Source organism: Homalodisca vitripennis, chromosome X (assembly GCF_021130785.1).
Source record: "Homalodisca vitripennis isolate AUS2020 chromosome X, UT_GWSS_2.1, whole genome shotgun sequence".
NCBI lineage: Eukaryota > Metazoa > Arthropoda > Insecta > Hemiptera > Cicadellidae > Homalodisca > Homalodisca vitripennis.
The window spans coordinates 82,413,233-82,433,493 of NC_060215.1; the positions used below are offsets into that span (position 1 = coordinate 82,413,233).

Here is a 20,261-nt window from a genome sequence, read left to right on the forward strand (position 1 = left end):
AAAAATTATTAATTACTTGGTCAAAAGATAATTTATATATTAGCTTCTCTGCAAAAACTCAAGATGGAATTGAGAGGATTCAGAAAGACGCCTTCAGCCAGCCTTCCAGCAGGTAAATTACAGCTCTTTTCAAACTATACCAACAGTGTTTGTGAGAATACCTTGTCAAGCCTTTGGAATTTTGGGAATATAAACTTTTATGTCATAAATGTCAAGTTCTTGCTCTTCCCTCTTACTAATACGAAGCACTCCTCTGTACCCCTTCTCTTATTTTTATACAGGCCAACACAACTATGTTCTACAATATCTATGAAATACATAATATATTAATCTATCATTTCTGTTTTCTAAAAAATGTTGAGCCGAACTTGTTTTCCAAAAACCTTTTAAAGGAAAGGAGTCACTTTTTTCCTTAAGTACTTACTTCTCATCTTATTGTGATCCTAAACATACTCAGAAAGTGGTAATACTTCCTAACAAGTCGAAATCCAGTTTTTAACGAACTTTTTATAAATAGTAGAATTACAGACCATAACTGATGCAACAGTGTCGCAAGGTACAATTAGTCAAAGGCATTTGAAAGGTCGAGAAATATGCTGTAAAATATTGTTCTTGCCTCACCAAGCCGTCAACAACACAGTCAATGAGTGTTGTGACAGCATCTATAGTCAATTTGCTTTTTCTGAATCCGAGGTGTTCAGGGTTAAGGATTTTAAACCGTTCAAAAAATCTTCAATTCTTCTAATGAAAAACTTTTCGAAAATTTTTCTCATAACCTGAAAAGCGGAGGAAACATGACGAAAATTACTTGCGACGCAAGCATCATTCTTTTTGAATATCGGAACCACTCTTACTGTCTTCAAATCTGAAAGAGAAAACGCCTTGGGCGAAGGATAGGTTTATCAATTTAGTAAGCGGGGACAATATGTGCTTAAATCACCGCTTGATCAGCCACACAGACATTCCGTTGATGCCGCTGGATTTTCTTCGGCTTGAGGTCCCTCAAGACGACTGCCACCTATACTTCCCATACAGGAAACAGAACCATGGACATTTTGAGTTTCGGATTTGAATACTTTTAGTAGTTTGTGATTTCATGCTTTTTATTACTTTCCATGCACTTTTTGAAAAATTTTCTGCGCTTTCTATTTTTTTCAACATCCCGTGCTTTAGCGGCTTTTATTTCCTTGCAACTATTTTGTTTAAATGTTCTGTAAAAATGTTTGAACTCTTCGTTATTAGATTTTAAATAAATTGAATAGTAAAATGTGAGCCTTTCTCTTAAGTAGGGAATAGCGGGAGTAATCCAGGTTTTAATCTTTCTAGAAGATCACTCCTTTACCATTCTATGTGCTACTATGTTTAAGTAATAATTAAGCCATTTGTTGAATGCAGTGAATACTTCCTCTACGTGTTCAAAAGTATTCCCAAATGACCACAATTCTCTTTAGAGAATTTGGAGAAAATTTGAATGTTTTCGTTTTTGAAATCTTTTTTACATTTTTCTGAGGAGGGTTTGAATTTAGGATCGAATTGCTTGATTACAATATCCTATGCGAAATAATCAGAGATGACCCCGTCGAGAACAGAAACCGAGACGTCTGTAAATTTTGTGATGACGTTGTCGATGGCTGTACTCAATCTGGCAGTCACTCGAGTTTATTGTTCACAGACTAGACTAAATAAAATAAGTGAGGACATCGCGAAACCACTGGGTTAAAGTGTTGGGTGTTCTATGATATCAATGTTGAAATCATCAGTAATGATGAATTTCAACGCCTTGGACTCAACAAATTTAGAAGAGATTCGAATTTTTCAGAAAGGTTGTGCAGCATCCGTTTGGATATATACATATAAGCCAATTATTACATTTTTTCGGCAAAATGTATACTCATTTGTACAACTTTCACTTCAGAGTCCAATTCACGGGTGGTCAACGCTGAAGGGTTGGAATACTAGTTTCGATTTGATAAAAATTGCTACACCTACCTTGTTGTGTTCGATAAAATATTGTTGCCAATTGATAATTATCAATTCGGAACAAAGCAGCATTTTCTGTTTTAAATCCATGCTTAGAGATAATGAAAATGTCAGGCTGCAGTTCGTCTTCCATGAGCGATAGCTCCTCAATCTTGTTGGATGCAAGCTGTGCATATTGATGCAACACTAAGAGTTTTTGTAGAGAATTTTGAATTTTTTTTGTTTACTTTTGATTTGGAATTTGAAAATTGTAGTTGAGTGTCCAGTGCTGATATCCTTAGTTTACCGTTGTAGCCATTAGAGGAGGATAATTTTTTGTTTGTTTGACTCAATTCGTAGTCTTGACCACTTCAGCAAACCAAGTGCTGACCTATTGTGACCTGTAAGAATCTATAATCAAGGCCTGTATTCTGTAGTTCAGTTTTAATAACTAGTGTTTTGTTTTTATGAAGTGCATGTTTTAGAGTTAGTGTGCATGGAATAGACACACATCATGGCTGACTTGTGCGTGTCACAACGCTCTGGTATGTTTTGTTTTGTTAATCTATATTGCAGTTGTGTATTAGGTTGGTCATGCATCTCAGCAAGTTATCAGATTGCAAATCTCGAAATGTAGTGTTACTTATTGTATTTTATCACTGAACGAAATTATGGCAAATGTCTGGGAAATCCTGTTTTCTTCACAATTCTTGTATCGTCTAAAACAAACTTCAAACAAAGAAGTGCATGTATTTGTTGTAAGTTTGAATGTGGTAGGACTGTGGCATGAATCTTAGCCACAAAATCTTAGAATTAAAAATAACGTGCCATTCAATGTCAGCAAATAAACGGTTTGATTTGAAAATATCTTAAGAAAATAGTATAAGATGTTGCTATGAGTACGCTTTTCGTCCCTTCCGCAAAGCAATAAAGAACATTTAGTTGAATTATATGGTCCATTATATATCTTGTATTTAAACAAAGCCTCGGCCTTAATTGACATCCAAATTTCTTTTGACTTTCCGACAGGACAAAGGAATACGTGCATGTAAAAATACTCTAACAAGAGCTATCTTATTTATCTATTCATTTGTGAATAAAGCGTTTTACATTTATAATTGCATGCCATAATTATTCATTAGCACAACAAAATCAATAAGAATATACTGTACATACAACAATATTTGTTATCATCACCAAACAGGATATTCACTTACGAACGATGAAGATCGAGTGAAATATTCAAAATAAGCCTTTCAATGAATAGAATTCATTTAGCAGCCTTTTGTGCACTGTGAGCTCAATGCGATTGAACTAATCTGGGCGCACATAATAGGTGCTGTTGTAAAAGTAAAATACAACACTGAAGAGAGAGGAAATAGTGTAAGCATATCCAGAGATTTGTACATTATATAATATATAACTCCATGGTAACCTCCATAATAGCAAAAAATACGTCATGACAACATTAAAAAATATAATAAGGACACAAAAAGATAATAAATAAGAAAACATACTCTAACAGACTTTTTCTGCAATCGACTGGGAGCTTTGAGACGTGCTGTGTTGACAGTGAGGCTGGAGACATTTGAGTCGGAGTGAGCTTGCCGAGTCCTGCACAGTATTACATTAATAGTTACTCCATTGTTATCTTTGATGATTTAGTCTATTACTGTTATTGCTATCATTATTGTTATTGTTGTATTATTATTTTTTATTACTTGTTATATCACTGCTTGTTATTGTTATTGCACTATTGTTATTGGTACCACTTTCGTTATGTTTCACATTGTTTTAGTTTTATCTTTGTTATATCTGTTTATTTCACTATGTCGTAGGCATGGTCAATTGCTGAACTTAAGTATTCTGAACTGAAGTCATCTTAAGTATTGTAATTTTGCAAAATGGTTATACCGTGGGAATGTAAATAAATAAAACAAGTAAACAAAAACATTATTTAATCTGCAATTGAAGGTCCAAATCTTTTTCCATTCAAACTACGATATAAACATATATAAACACTTAAAATAAAAATTTGTAACTTATATAAACTAAAGTGAAATGAAACGAGGAAAACGGATAACAATGTTATGATTGAATTTTTTATAGGCCTTTTGGTTTGACCATAAACTTGGAGTACATATTTCTGTACCGACAGTAGATCTACCGGCCTGCCCACCACAGTGTTATTCTCATTTGTATAGCAGGGGCCTGTACAATGTGATTTTACATGCGTATTGCGTACACATTGATAACACTTCTGGCCTGGACTGTACACTCAACGCCGTTGTTTAGCAATTTCCCTCCCAGAAATCGCCTTTTAAACGAAATCTTAATTCCTTCACGTTTTGACACTTTATTCTCTTTTAAGTGTTATTGTATTTAAACTACATTGATTAATAATCCAACCAAACGAACTCTCTTTTAGCTGAAAGAGCAGAGACAGGAAAAACTTGGATTGCTTATGTTATCGAATGACTATTACTTTGCTGCTCTTAGCCTCAAAGTGAGGTTATGATTTTGAGGTTCATATGTGGTAGTTTTAATATTTTTTTTTTTAACTCAGTCCCGTTAATTGTCTTGATGTGGTATTAGGTAAGTAAGTAACATTTTAATTTTTATTGTAGTTAATGTTAATTGATAAAATCACTATAGATGAGCTGCTTTGAAAGCAACCTGTTAAGTTATTAGGGGGGGGGGGGGGGGGGGGGGGGGGGGGGGGGGGGCGAGAGAGATGTAGAGAGGGAGAAGAAGCGAGGACTCGCTTGGTGGCCAAAGCGGCTCATCTATAGATGGCAATCTATTAAAATCACTTGATAACTTAAAATGTTACATGAATCTAATTAACATATAAAGTCAAAATATTTTGTGTTCTTGCATTTATGTCTATTTTTCATATTGGTGGATGTAATTTTGTATAAGATTTTAACAATTTTTGAACAAAAACTTATCTAGGAAGATAACCTCAAATCATTTGATTTAAAATCTTTTGTAATAAATTAAAAGATTCATTAAGTGCTGAAGGACATTTACCTTGAATTTTACACATTCATTCATTTTAACTCTTAGATTCCTATTAAGGAATGGTCGGTAATTGTGAGCTTAATGGCTGGAGTGGCAAAAGACAATTTTCTCATTATTAACCTATTGCTATCGTCCTCCTGAGCAAAACAATACAAGGTTTCAAAGGGAGCAAATGACAAATAACAAAGTTATAGAACATTAAAAGATGCACTATTTTTCTTGTGTGAAGTAATATTTGATTGTTTCTTTGAGTAACAAAGGGCATTACATGGTATTGTTATGATCGTAAGTCAATCTTCTTATGGTTGCTGCTAACAGTGGTCACCCCATCTTCCGATACGTTAAATAACAATTATGTTGAAATCAGAGGAATTTGATAAGTTCACATCAGCCTGACACAACTGCCTCCGGCAATCAGTGCGGGATACAGCAGAACCATTGGTACTGCCCTGCACTGATGGCGGCATACGATAAAACATCCCTTGAGGTAGTATCTATCACTAAACGATCAAATTCTGGATGGTCTGATCACGAATGCCTCCGGTCATTACAGCTAGGTAGGAGACGCAACTTGACAAAACAAAAGAATATTGTATTTTCACTTAACCATAATTTCCAATTATCTTGCAAGAAAAGTAGTTCCATTTTCAATATTCTAAAATTCGTTATTTGTCATTTTTATCTGCTAAAACCTTGTATTGTTTTGTTCATGAGGATGATTGCAATAGGTTAATAACATGAATCTCATTACCAGTGTGGATAAATGTGTAATTAATGCAAACAAACTGAACCAACATTTCTACAAACGAATAATAAATTAGTGTAAAAGACAGACATAAGTTTAATAAATAAGCAATACTAACGTTGTATTTAAGTACTACTGTATCTACTTAAATATTACATGGTAACTTCGGATTAAATGAAAATGAAAAATGTCACACGATGATGTCATACTTTTACTCTGAAAAACACGATGACCAATTTAACCGCCATACCCGAGATATATATCATCGTGAAACTCTATTTTAGTGAACAAGTGCCACACCAGAAATATGCTGTACAACTGTAGTTTTGTGAACAAACACCACACCTGAGTATACTCGTTTTCATATTACCAGCTGGTTTATTTTTGTCGTATCCGCTGTTATATTGTGTTACTTGGTGTTTTATTATGTTAGAAATGTCTAGAAGATATCTGTCTAGTTGGTGGTGCAATCTTGTGGACATTACTTAAACTACTGAACACCATGTATTGTACAAGACGTGCTTGGTACTGTACACAAGTTCGGGAATGGTTACATAATACGTTGATGTTTTACGAGGTGTTTTCCGAAGTGTATTCAAAGAGGGCTCAAATAAAAGGCAATATCAGTATGTCAAACAGCTGGACATCTCAATTCAGCTCAGGGCCACCACACTGAAAGGGCTTCTAGACCCAGGTCCTGAAAGGATCCCTGGCTCACTTGTTGTGTTTTAAATATGTTAAGACAACATCAATCCAAACTTTGAATTCTAAAGTTATCCCAGCCTTTAATGTAATATTGGTGAACATCCCAACCATGTATCAACAGAGCGCTCCTTCATCTACAGTACACGATCACATATACATATAGAAATAAGACAAAGTCAACACTAACTCCTCAAAGTCGCCCTGCACGAATTGCTGTAATACAGCTTGCCAATAATTCTAACTCCTTTGTTTGAAGTCTGAAGAAATTATCAATTTTGCTTTTGACACAACTTCTCCACAGTCTCACTCCATATATAAGATGACAATTGATGAGGCTATAGAAGCAATTTTAAAATTGTTGTGGAACAGAATTTTGCTAGGTGGCAAAAGGCTCATATGTCAAGAAACTCTCTAGCACATATGTTGTCAACTTTATCGTCCCAGGTTAGTCCTCTAATCAAAAAATATCCCTAGGAACTTTTTTTCCTCCAGAAAAACATTATCCAGTAAAACAGCAAAATTAGTTCCTCTCTTTCTCATTGTGTCGAAGGTAAAGGCTTACAACAATAAAAATCCATATTGGTGCCGTATGGCGACTTAAAAAAGACACCTCTTGAGGTAGTACCTATCAGTAAAAGATCAAATTCTAGATGGTCTGATCACGAATGCCTCCGGCCATTACTGATAGCTAGAAAACGCAACTTGAAAAGCAAACAAATATAATTTCACCTAACCATAACTTCCAACTATCTTTCAGGAAATAGTTCCACTTTTAATGTTCTGAAATTCATTATTTATTGTTTTTATCCCTTAAAACCTAATTTTATTTTGTTCAGGAGGACGATTTCAATAAGTTAATAACTAAAATCCTATAACGGGATTGTAAAATAATACAAACAAATTTAACCAAACTTTCTACAAATGAGTAGAGTAAAAAACAAACATAATTTTATAAATAAGCTAAACTAACGTAACCATAACTTCCTAATTTCGTATATACATACAATCTAATTACAATCCACCGGGTAACTTCCGATCACATAAAAATATCTTTTCTCGATTTAAAATAATACATAATTACACAACGAACTTATACTCTCAATCTGAAAAAATACAATGACCAATTAAAAAGAAATAAATTTATTTCCTATTATTTTTACTGCTCATGTTAATAACCTTAAAAACTAATTGACGACATTAGAGTTAACGTGACATGGTAAAGTAATGGATGCCATGGTTATCCACAAGGCAGTGAAGGCTACTGACGGGGCAATTTTGGTGCTGTACTACGCTATTCTGACCCCAGAATACTCATATTAACTATCAGGAGCAGATAAAACTGAAATCATATATAACAAGAAGCACAGTACACATATATAACCTCAAAATGACATATCTATTTAAATTTTTAAGAAACATAGTTATTTGTGATTTGCAACCTCCCGCCACCTCCAAGACCATTTGGTATCAGTGAAGTTATAGTATCAGTGGCTTAAAACAATATATTAAGAAGGTGCAAACTACAAATAACTATGTTTTTAATAATTGATGTGTAAATGTCAATTTGTGGTTATATTTGTGTACTGTGCTTCTTGTTATCTACGATTTTTCAGCGTTACATGCTCCTGATAGCTTATCTGAGTGCTCTGTGGTCAGAACAGAGGAGTACATTAACATATGTCCCATGCAGTAGTTTTCACTGCCTTGTGGATAACAATGTGGCCCATTACTCGCAGCGACATAGCTCTAAATAGTTTTGAAAGTTATTTACGTATTTCATTATGGATTACGTGAGCTGTGAAAACTAATTTATTCATTTTTTAACCCTTTTATCACTGCACTCTTGGATTCGCAGTGACACCCAAGCACCTAGTTTAGTTACATACTAAGACCCCCCCAGCGCTGAGTATTTTTTTTCTATCTTTAGGAATTTTTGACATAATACATTAAACTTTAAAAAATAGAGTAAACAATTAACAATGTTTTTACTAACATCTCAAATAATGTCAATTTGTTAAATAATTACAACATATTACCCCAATCACACAAATATCTGTATATACTGAACTCCTAATACCTATATACCACTAAATTATAAACGTGAAAGTTTTGAATAGCTTTTTGTCCTATTAGGAAAAACTACTAATCTACTTAGTAAAAAAGTGGGAAAACATATAGGCCTATTTATGTTTTGTAATTACTAGAGCTTTGCCCCTATGATATTTAGATGTATGGATATGTTGAAAATGACAAGAGAGGCTGAATTTGGCTATATTTAACCCTGTTTCAGTTGAGTTAGTGTAACACACTTCTCTTAGGTGAACTATAAGTCAGAAGTGGGACTGCATTCGGCAAAGAATGATTATATAATATTTACTTAAAACCAAAGAAAGCCTATTAAACTGTAGATTTAGTAAAGCTTCTAAACATGTATAATGTTGTAAATATCTTATTGAAAAAAGTTGATGGTACAAAAAGGTTATAACTATTGTTATTGTAAGTTCAACTTTTTCAAACATACACAAAAATACGTTTATTCATATACATCTTTTCATAGAATTAAAATAAAACATACACTACAAAGTAAAAATATGTTTATTGTCATTACTTGGTAATAATAACTATACAGGGTGCGGCAAAATAACCTCCCTATTTTTAAATGCTAATAAAAACCATAGTTTTTTCCAAAAAACAAATTTATTCATTTTAACTTATTCTATGACATGGGAAGTTTTTTCTACTTTCTTTTAAAAAGAATATCAGATAAGTGTTGGCTGTGGTTATCAATACATTGTTGCAAGCGAATTCTGAAACTGTCGTGGACTCTCTCGAGCATGGCTTGAGGTATGCGCAGAACTTCCTCCCGTATAGCTTGATTCAGATCTTGCAGGTTTCTGGGGCGATGTTTTAACACCTCGGCCTTTAAGTAACCCCACAGAAAAAAGTCACATGGGGTTAAATCGGGTGATCGCGCTGGCCACACAATGTCCCCTCCCCGAGAAATCAACTGGCCAGGAAACATTTGCCTCGAAATGTTCATTGCTATTCGGGCAGTATGTGCTGTGGCACTGTCCTGTTGGAACCACACATTCTCGAAAGCCCTCTGTTGTAGGGCAGGTTCAAAAAATTCTGCTAGCATGTTGGCATACCTGTTTCAGTTCACAGTAACAACATTGCCATCCTCTTCAAAAAAATGAGGGCCAATGATTCCACATCGTGATAACGCGCACCAAACAGTCACATGTTCACTATGAAGAGGCCTCTCATGGATTTCCTTCGGGTTGTTTTCACTCCAATAGCGAAAATAAATTCTGTTTATTCACACTTCCAGACAGATGGAAATGCGCTTCGTCACTGAAAAAAACAACAGCGTCTGGTGGGAGACTTTCCAAGATTATTTGACACGCTTCCATACGACTCTGTCAATCACGTTGAGACAGCTCTTGGACAACAACCGTCTTGTAAAGATGGAAATGAAGATCCATGTGTAGAATTTGACGAACACTACAGTCGGACATCCGAAGGGCGGCTGCATGTTTGCGAGCTGATCGTTGAGGAGACTGCAAAACTGATTGCCTAACCGCATTAATGTTTTCTGGTGTACAAGCACTAAGAGGTCTTCCACCTCGTTTTTTCACAACAGAACCAGTTTCTCTGAAGTTTTTCACCCACAGCACAATAGACTTGCAGTCCAGTACTGAATCACGAGGAGGAATTTGAAACCGCGTTCGGAATTCGCGTTGAGCCATGATAACTGATTCATTGTTATGAATGAACGCTTCGACCGCAAAAGCTCTCTGTGCACTCGTCCACACCATGATGGCGACTGACGACTGGTGCCTACGGGCGGAGCGTCACTTAAACTTCCCCCTCTCCTGCGTCGATTGCGGCTATCCCCACCATTCTGAGTGCCTCCCTCTACTCACAATAAAGCAATGAAAATAGGGATGTTATTTTGCCGCACCCTTCATTATAACTATTAGAAACAATCAGGACACTAAACTACCCTAGATTTACAAAGGCTCACCAATCCCTCACCAGGAGTCTGCGTTCATCAGTCTGGCTTTAAAACCGGCCTTCATCAAATGTTTTTGAAGAGGGCCATGTCTTTTTAGCATCTCAATTACTAATCATGTATCCTCCTCGCTTAGATCTAGGAGTCTTGACCCTGTAGCCTATGAAGAGATTAATGTTTTGTTGGACGAGATGACTATGGATTGGCACGCAGCCAAGGATAACTTGTTCTTTCCAGTTCCATTAGATCATTCCTGAACTCTCGTACTACTTTTGAGGTGCAAGGGTTTAAGCGTCTTTAAAGATGTCTGACTGTCTTGATATTAAAAGGTGAAAAATCCACTAAATTCCTAGCTGATTTAAATTTTGTTTGTGTTTAGGAAACAGGATTGTTGAGGCCTGCAATCAAATACCACTGCAGACTTTTCAATACGTGAGAGAGGAGCTCACCCTATGCTTGTCACACAAATCAGGTCAGTACAAATGTATGAGAATTTAACTTCATTGTTAGTGAAATGTTTATGTGAGGGGTAACAAATTTCTAAAAATGGACGATTGTAATAAAATGTAAATTGTAAAAAATACAATAAAGAGATCACTATTATTATTTATTTCATGATATCATGAGATTTTCATTTTCACTATATCTCAAATTATTTGGGCCAGACATGCCTAATTCTAGTATGAAATAAAACAATTATGTTAACTCTAATCCGGTAATAATACTGATTTTTTAATTAACAGGAATAATCAGGACACTGCACTAGCCTAGATTTACAAAGGGTCACTAATTATTTATCAGGTGTATGAATTTACTGATAAAACTCTATGTATGTACTATTAAATAAGTTAAACAAAGACACTGATAAGAAAATAACACTTATTTGCGTATTTATTACCTTCAAAGTTGAAACATAAATTAAGTGATATGACAGGATGGTTAAACTAGTAACGTCTGTTTTCAACAACACTCAATTTTAGTACTGAAAAAAGAGTGTTATTACGTACTGTTGTTACGACGACATGATTGCCATTATAACCAAACAATGAAATACACTACCCAAATCAATCTTATGTAAATCAGAATGAAGGTGTTGACTTGTGCACTATACCAAATGTCAAAACAAGTGCTTGTCAAATCAATATAATTTAGGTGACTGTGGCTTGTAGAGTTATAAATGTTATAAATATTATGTATGACTTCAAATTTATAATAAGGTATATCATATCATATCATAAGGTATATTTCATAACAACTAATTCTTCCAGCCTATTTATAAATGACAGTTTAAATAGAGATCTTCTTAATTTTGGAGAAATACTTTGTTGTTACTTCTTTTTGTCTATTTTATTTTAGTACTAAATGATATTGGCTTACTAACATTCTCACATAGCTTTACATTCCTCACAGTAATCTATTTGATCTACCCTAACATTTCTTCTTTTTAATGTAGAAAATAGTCTAAGACTTTAATTCTGAAATGAGCTTTGCGTCTCCCTTATTTATTTTTAACCGTCAAATTTGACCCTTCTGCAAAAAACTTATTAGATTTTGGAGCTCCTGTTTTGTGATGTAATTTGTGATCAAGAAATAAGGTCTGATAATATTAGGTATTCTGCACCTTTAGGTCCCGTCGTGTGAGCCGTTTGGTACATGTTTCAATTTCTAAGACAGTCATGTTGGAATACCATGACATTTCCCCAAGGATGTTGCCAATTTGGTTCCTGGCCCATATTCACCAAACCCTGCCCTAGAGTCTAGGCATGAGCCAATGGTGTAAAATTTCAGAACACCTTTAGTAGGATAGGTTTCCTTTGTATTCCATGTATCTACTTTCTATGGAGATTAAATATGGTTTATCAAAGGAGTATTTCTATACCATGCAATCAGACACGTAATTTAACATTTTGGCCTCAGTATTTTTGGTGTGTGTCCTGAAGAAGTAGGCTTTGTCATCTTTCTACTCAACAGTTTTATAGCACTTACTGTAGCTGTCTTCTTTACCTCCTGCTCCAGAGGAATGTATCCCAGTACCACTTCCAGTGCTAGATTTGGTCAAGAGATCATTGCCTCGGTAATGCTTACGCATGCTAGTCTTGGGAGACCCAATTGCCTCTTGGCTGCTGTATTTTGTTTTGCTTTCGGTAACCACAAAAGGACTGCATATGAGACTATTGCTCTTATTATACTTTTATAGATCCATTATATCATCATGGGTTTTGTCCTCATTTTTATCCAGAGTCTTTTACAAGCACTTTTGTGTACTCGGATATGATATTTTCAATAGAATTCCATTGAGATATTTCATAGATCTATAACTACTTCTAGATACTTAACCACATTAGAATAAATTATGACAGTACCTTCCAGAACAGGTTGTCCATATCTCTGACTATAAACACTGTACTGACACAACCATAAGCGCTGCACTGTGCTGACACGTCAACCCACAACCGCAGCTACTACACAAGAGCTGCAATGAGACCATTGGTTTTATTATGGCTTCATAGATCCAATATATTATACTGGGTTTTAATCCCAATTTATATCCAAAGAGTCTTAACAAACACAAAGAGCTTTTGTACTCTGGGATATAAAATTTTCAATTTTAGGATTCCATGTGAGCTTATTCTAGAACTACTTGTAGATAATTAAGCACATTGGAATACATTAGTCTACTACCTTCCAAATCATAACCCTACTATAGTACTGTACTGACATGACCTTAAGCACTGCTCTGTGCTGACACGTCAACATAATACTGTAGTTTTATACCTCTTTCTTCTGATTTTGTCAAGAGATCATTAAAGACCAAGGCCCTTAGAAGGAGACAGTACTCCTCCCTAGGGGGCACCCTTTTTGAGCTATAATTGTAGAAGATTCCTCTTCGAGCTTTTACTTAATGGCTTTTTAAGAGGGCTACAATGTGCTTTACAGTAGCCTCAATCATTTTCAGTGCTGCCTCCATGTATTCGTGTGCTACTCTGTCGAAAGCTCATTCAGTGTCCATAAAGACACTAACTTGAGCTTCCTTTTTGTTGAACTTGTCTTTTACTTTCTCCACTAAACTGTGGAGAGCAATAGTGGTTCATTTTTCATATGCATGTTAAAGTAGAATGAATAGGCATATGGACAAGGTTTACATCAGTAGCACCAACGCCTCCTCCAATAGTATTGAAGTACTATCCATACCTGCTCTCATAACAGCCCTAGCACATATTCCAAAACACTACCATTAGGTTGAATTGTAGAGAGGGTTGGGTCCTCCCAATAATTTTAAGAAGTCAATGCTCATGTTCAATTGTATTTACGCTCAAGATAACAAACCAATAAACACTTACATCCACAATTTACAAAATAAAGATAGCCAGTGACCATGAATGAATGACATAACCTTTGTTAAAGTGCATAAAATCCCAGGAAAGGTCTCCCATGTTAACACAGTTATGAGGGTTATCCAGAAAGTAGATTACGTTTCGCTCTATAGCTGCTAGGGTCTATCACGGCCATTTTGATGTCAGGGCATTTCTCCATTCAGTGGCAATCCAGCCGTGTTAGTGAGAGGTTACTGTCATTCCTTGTTTTGCAATAGCAGTTTGAAATGCGTGACACAATTGAAAATCCTGCGAATTGTAAAGTGCAGTCGGTAATACAGTAATACCATAAATTTTGTGCATGACAGGTACCAAAAATGTTAACAGAAACCTATAAAAATCAGTGTATGGCTGATTCATTGACATTTTTGGACACTAACAAAAAAGATGATGACTTGCTGCTCGATTGAATCAGTACAGGAGTTGGACTTAGTTAAAACACGTGAATTGCGAAACCAAATTACATTCTATGGAGTGTGGGGGCACACACACTCCCCAAAAAACCAAGGAAATGCATGCAAAGATTGTCGGCACGGAAGGTTATGTCAACTGCTGTTTGGGACAGAAAGGAGTTCTTCCTATTGATTTCTTAAAATGTGGCTCAACCATAAATTCTGCGAGGTATTGTGAAACCTCGCAGAAGTTAAGAAGAGCAATACGAAATAAATACGAGAAAAGTTTAGTTCGAAAACTTTGTTTTTGCATGATAACGCTCGACCACACACGGTAAATCAGACTTTGAGAAGTCCTGGATAGTTTTAAGTAGGAGGTGTTTCCTCATCCGCCTTACAGTTCGGACCTTGTACCCGATGACTACTACCTGTATCTAGCAATGAAGACCTGACTTGCAACACAGCGCTTTTATAACGACATGGAACTGCGGAAGGGTGTGACTACCTGGTTGAAGTCTCAGGTGGCAGAATTTTATAATGCTTGAATTTTAAAACTAGACAAAGTGCCAACATTTGTACAGTGACTATGTTGAAACATAGTATTTTAGTTGTCACTTTCAAATGTATATAATACAATGTTTTCTTGTACTTTGTTTTTTGTTTATATCAAGACATACTCCACTTTCTCGATAGGCCTTGTATTAGCCTCAAGAGTGAAGTTATTGTACAGGGTGGAGCGCGGTAATTTACTGATTTGGAAATGAAATAAAAAAATTATGAACCTTAGAAAAAATTATTTTGTTATTTTAATTATATTGAACAGTAAGGGAATTTTTAAATTACATGGTTTTAAATAATGTATATGGCAAATGTCGACCTTCGGCATCCACACACTGCTACATAAGTTTTCTGAAGTTTTCATTAAACTCTAACAAGCATTTCGACTGGTATTCTGCCAATTTAAGCCTCAATATTGTTCCTTAGGTCTTCCAAGGTGTTGGGACGGTTAATATACACCTTCGACTTCAGGTAACCCCAAAGGAAAAGATCGCATGGGGCTAAGTCTGGTGAGCGTGCCGGCCAGTTCACATCACCCCTCAAAGAGATAAGCCGTCCAGGAAACATTTGCCTCAAACAATTCATGGTAATCCTCGCTGTGTGTGCAGTGGCACCATCCTGTTGGAATCATGTATCCTCTAATTGCATTGGCTCAAAAGCCGGCTGAAAAAAATCCTGTATCATAGTCAAGTACCGTTTGGAGTTCACAGTTATGGCACGACGGTTTATCCTGGAAAAAGTAAGGGCCAATGATGCCTACTCGTGATATGGCGCACCACACAGTGACGCGGTCCGAATGCAGAGGTCTCTGGTGGACTTATCTGGGGTTTGTTTCACTCCAGTAGCGCATGTTTTGCTTGTTGACACACCCACTGAGGTGAAAATGTGCCTCATCAGAAAAAAACACAATTGCGTCATGCGGTATAGTTGCAAGCATGTCTTCACAAGAAGTACGCCGTGTCAAATAGTCCCGTGCTGACAATTGATGGACCACGCACATTTTATATGGGTGAAATCTCAGTTCATCATGAAGAATCCGGTGGAGAGAACATCTTGAAATGCCAAGAGCAAGTGATTGCTTCCGAGCAGAGCGTTTTGGAGATTGCAGTACTGCTGCTCTAACACTATCGATGTTTTCCGGTGTTGTAATCCTTCTCTGAGGTCCCCTTCGTACACATGACACATTCCCTGCTGTTCTGAATGCAGTTACCCAATTTACAATTGATTGCCGACCAGGAACAAGTCCGCGTGGGGGAACAGCGAATCGTAAACGAAAAGCACGCTGCACTGCAATGATCGAGTGGGCATTTGAAAAATACGCTTCAACACAAAACGACCTCTCCTCTCGTGTCAACTGCTTGATGGCAAATGGAACGCGGAGGAATACAAACCTCCCGTCAGCCACTATAAGCCACGCCCACTCTCCCCTCTCTTCGACCAACAGTGCCGCAACAGTCTGCAGTGCAAAAAAGCAAATTACCGCGCTCCACCCTGTACATAAGCTCCAGTTGAGTATTGAAGTCGAAGAGGGTCTTGTAGCCAATGTCCTTTTGAATCAAAACACTGCCAACAACAATTTAGAACAGATAACATAGATTACTTAATTTATTTTAACTTAGTTCATGTTAGTTAAAATGAGTTAAGAACTTTTTATATTCAATTAGATATAGAACTAATAATTACTTAATATAACAATGATGCTAGTTACTATTTAATAACACAAAAGTAACAAGAATAATTGAGCCCAAAATGTTTTGTTAATTGATCATGCTTGAACTGGAATCAAGATGCAAGTAACTTTGTTAAAAGGTTTTTTACTTACATTCTTGTAAAGTTAAGCAGTTCCAGCTCTTCTATTACTGAATTTTGAAAATGGAATAATTGGAAGGATCTGTGTTTAGTTTAATAGAGAGAAAAATTATATCGTGTTGCCTTTAATTCATGTATTTCCCTATAAATCTTAAATATTTTTTATCCACCCATATATGTATGGCTGTAATTTTTAACTCAGTTAAAAGAAGAATTCAGATCACAGTTTCTTTGTTCAGATTTTGTTTGGTTTATATTATTGTTGAACCAACCAAACCTAGTAGTGTATCAGCTAAAGCATTTTTACTGAACTTTGCATGTTGTGCACCACAGACCTCTAATCCTGTTTTGGTTGTTGTTTGTTCTTTTTATTTTATTTCCAAATCAGATGTGTTATTTTGCAAACGTCACAAAGTTATTAGGCATAAACAATGTTAAATCTAATAAAGCCAAATTGCCACATAATTAGATCACCACAGTACCAAGCAAAATTTCAACTGCTTGGCACTCTCTGAAAGGTTAAATATTATATGAGTTTATATTCTGTTTAAAAATATACTAAGCAATCAAATTTTTGACAAGAAAACTGAAGAGAAAATCTAGAATTTGAAAAGTGGTTTCGTGGCTACTCTGATTTATTTATAACAATATATTTACAAAAAATGCAGTGTAAAACAGTTTTTTTATAGAGTGTCAAGAGCCTTATGGCTGGCCATAGAATAATTGTCTATTAAACTAGATAGTGTTTAGAGATTTATTTTGCGATAGTTTGTTTCAACAATTTGTTTTTGTTGATTTCAACTTCTGACCACAATAGCCATTATTGTGCCATAGACTACAATAATGAACACAGGTCTTAAAGTAAAAAAAAATAAAGTAAAGTACAGTAGTCTTATATTACCAGGCAAAGTTAGGGCTAAGAAGCACTCTCTAACACTTAACCTGGGGACCAACGGCTTAAAGGTGATTTCCGAACCACCACCAATGGCCGGGCAGGCGGGCTGCTTGCAAGGACAGGATCGCTCAGCAGTCACCCATCCAAGTAGCAGCCACGCTCAATGTTGCTTGATCCATTGAAAGTTTTGAGAGTAGCTTGAGGAATACTTCATTTATAGATAATTTTCAGTAACTAATTAAAATTTATATCAAGTGAAATTATTTCATTTGCCCATCTTTTCAAAATGTGATGGAACAGGGAATAATCAAGAAACCATAATCATCATCATTTAAGAAAACACAAAACAAAATTTAATAATTAAAAAATTTTGATCCATTCATTCCTTGTCATCATACAGGCTGTTTTTAATCTCATATTTTAGATTAAATAATACATCGAAATTTGAATTACTGTGGCCACCCACCATGAAAAGTTTTCAACCTTTATGCAGGTAATTTGATATTCAAATTTTAATATTCCTTCACCACACACAGTCACTTAGTTGCTTCAGTCCTTCATTTTTGAAAAAGTTGCAAAATTAAAAGAAAAATCAAGACAAATTTCAATTCTTACGATTTAATTACTGATGATGAATGGCTTGAAAGTTAACAGAAATATTTCAGAACAAATTTTTACATACTGTTTGGTTTACTTATCAAGCATTCCTGTTAAAAGTGCAATATTTGAGATGCCTTAGAAATATTACAAAATATGCTAATTTGACAGCATATCTGCAAGCAGTCTTCGGCAGTCTCATAACATGTTTTGTTTCCTAAAATATTCTAATATTTAATGTTATCTTTATAGCTACAATATTTTAAAACTCTTGTCATATATTTCAGGTGCCTCCAAAGCCCCTACCTAATACCAACTTGCCGACTTTGATAGCACTACAAGCATCTGCTCCAAATCACCACTACTACCTGCCGTGGCATCACCACTCACCAACACATTCATTCTGGCAGCAGCACTAGTACCTCCTCCCACTGCACACCACCATTTATGCTCTTTTAACCACACCAGCACTCCTTCTCATAGCACTACCAATATCTAACATACCCAATACCAATAGCTCGCCCTTCCTATAGCTTTTCCAGCATCCACCTAGTCAACCAATGCGAAGAACAGTATAACATGTTTATTATTTAAGTTAGATTAGATTTGGTTAGATTAGATTAGGTTAGGTTAGATTAAGTTAGGTTAGATTAGGTTAGGTTAGATTAGATTAGGTTAGATTAGATTAGATTAGATTATGTTAGGTTAGGTTAGGTTAATTTAGGTTTCCTTGTTTAAAGTTTGTTATTGACAATGGAAATTTGAAAGGTTTACAGGATTCAGGTTTATCTGTCATGGATTGTTAAATTGGTTATACCATTGAAATATGAATAAATGAACTGTTCCAGGTGGTTAACCCAAAACTGTATTTGTGTTCTAATGAAAGAGTATGTGTGTATTTCCTGTCATGGTACCAGTTTCCTCTGCTGTGAAAGGGTCTGTTCCAACATAACCACATTGGAATACATTATTCTAGTCAACCAATGCCCTGTCTGAAATAACGTGAAGAACAGCATATCCTTGTTAAATTGCTTAATACCTTGGAAATAAATAAATAAGAGTGGTACCCCAAAGCTATATGTGTTATTCTAATGAAAGGGTATATGTGTATTTCCTGTTCCGGTTCCAGGTTCATCTGACGTGAAACGGGTTGTTCCATCAAAGCTCACTGTGTAAATTTATTAGTAGTTATGGATTTTTAGAGTATATTTTATATTTAGTCATAGTATGATTTTGGGAAATAAATTTTTGTTTTCCTTGAATATGTTTTTTTGTTACATTCATTTTACACACTAATATTTATAAAAAATCTGTAGATAATATGTTATATGTACAAGAGATATGTTATGAGTCCTTCTCAAAATAGTCTTCTTTGAATGCGATGCACTTGACTCATCGTTTCTGCCAGTCTCTAAATACATACTGGAAACCATTTTTTGAGAGGTCCCTAAAAGTCATCTTCACAGTCTTCACTACTGCTTCTGATGATGGATAATGCCTCCCACAAAGGCATTTCTTCAAGTTAGGGAATTGTTTCACATTAAGTTAATGTAATATCATAAGATTAAATTTTAGTGCACAAAATTTTGAATGTAAAAGATTATGATTATTCTTTCTTGAACAGCCCTTGTATGTTACATATGTATAATTTTTGTAACAATAAAAATATTAAATGTTTGAAATCCTATTATCTTTTTAAATCATCCATGATCAGTAACACACTTTAAACAAAGAATACGTGTGTACTACTAAAATGCTTAAGTTAGAATCCCAAAATATTGTTATTACTCTTTTTATACAAGTAATAAATCTGTATGTTTTTAACACCGTAAACAGAAATAGAATACATAATTATAAATTTGATAATGAAAATATCATCAAATATCTGAACCACAGAATACTTAATTTCTTAGAAAACAAAATAAATTGGGCTGTAGTTTTTCAAAATCAACAGTCGGTGTGGTTCTTCCTACAAATATTAATGTCAATTACCTCTGTGTTCGATCTATAACATATTTCTGAACTGAAACCTGTAAAATCTTTCAGCAGCATATTATAGGACTTAAAGCAACACATTATCTTTCTATGCTTCATTTTGAGTTAAGAACCCAAAGTTAGCCTTAAAATGGTTTTTTGTTGCTGTGACAAAATGAATTATTGAAATATTATGAAATTTGGTAGTTGAGGA

General features: G+C 35.2%; 1 long non-coding RNA gene across 1 annotated transcript; it reads left to right on the forward strand.

Moving 5' to 3' along the window:
* The first annotated feature begins 4,224 nt into the window (after positions 1–4,224).
* LOC124369270 lies at positions 4,225–19,335 on the forward strand. The gene is made up of 3 exons (XR_006923062.1): positions 4,225–4,554; positions 10,828–10,920; positions 18,361–19,335. It is a non-coding gene; the product is annotated as an uncharacterized LOC124369270 (long non-coding RNA).
* Positions 19,336–20,261: the final 926 nt, after the last annotated feature.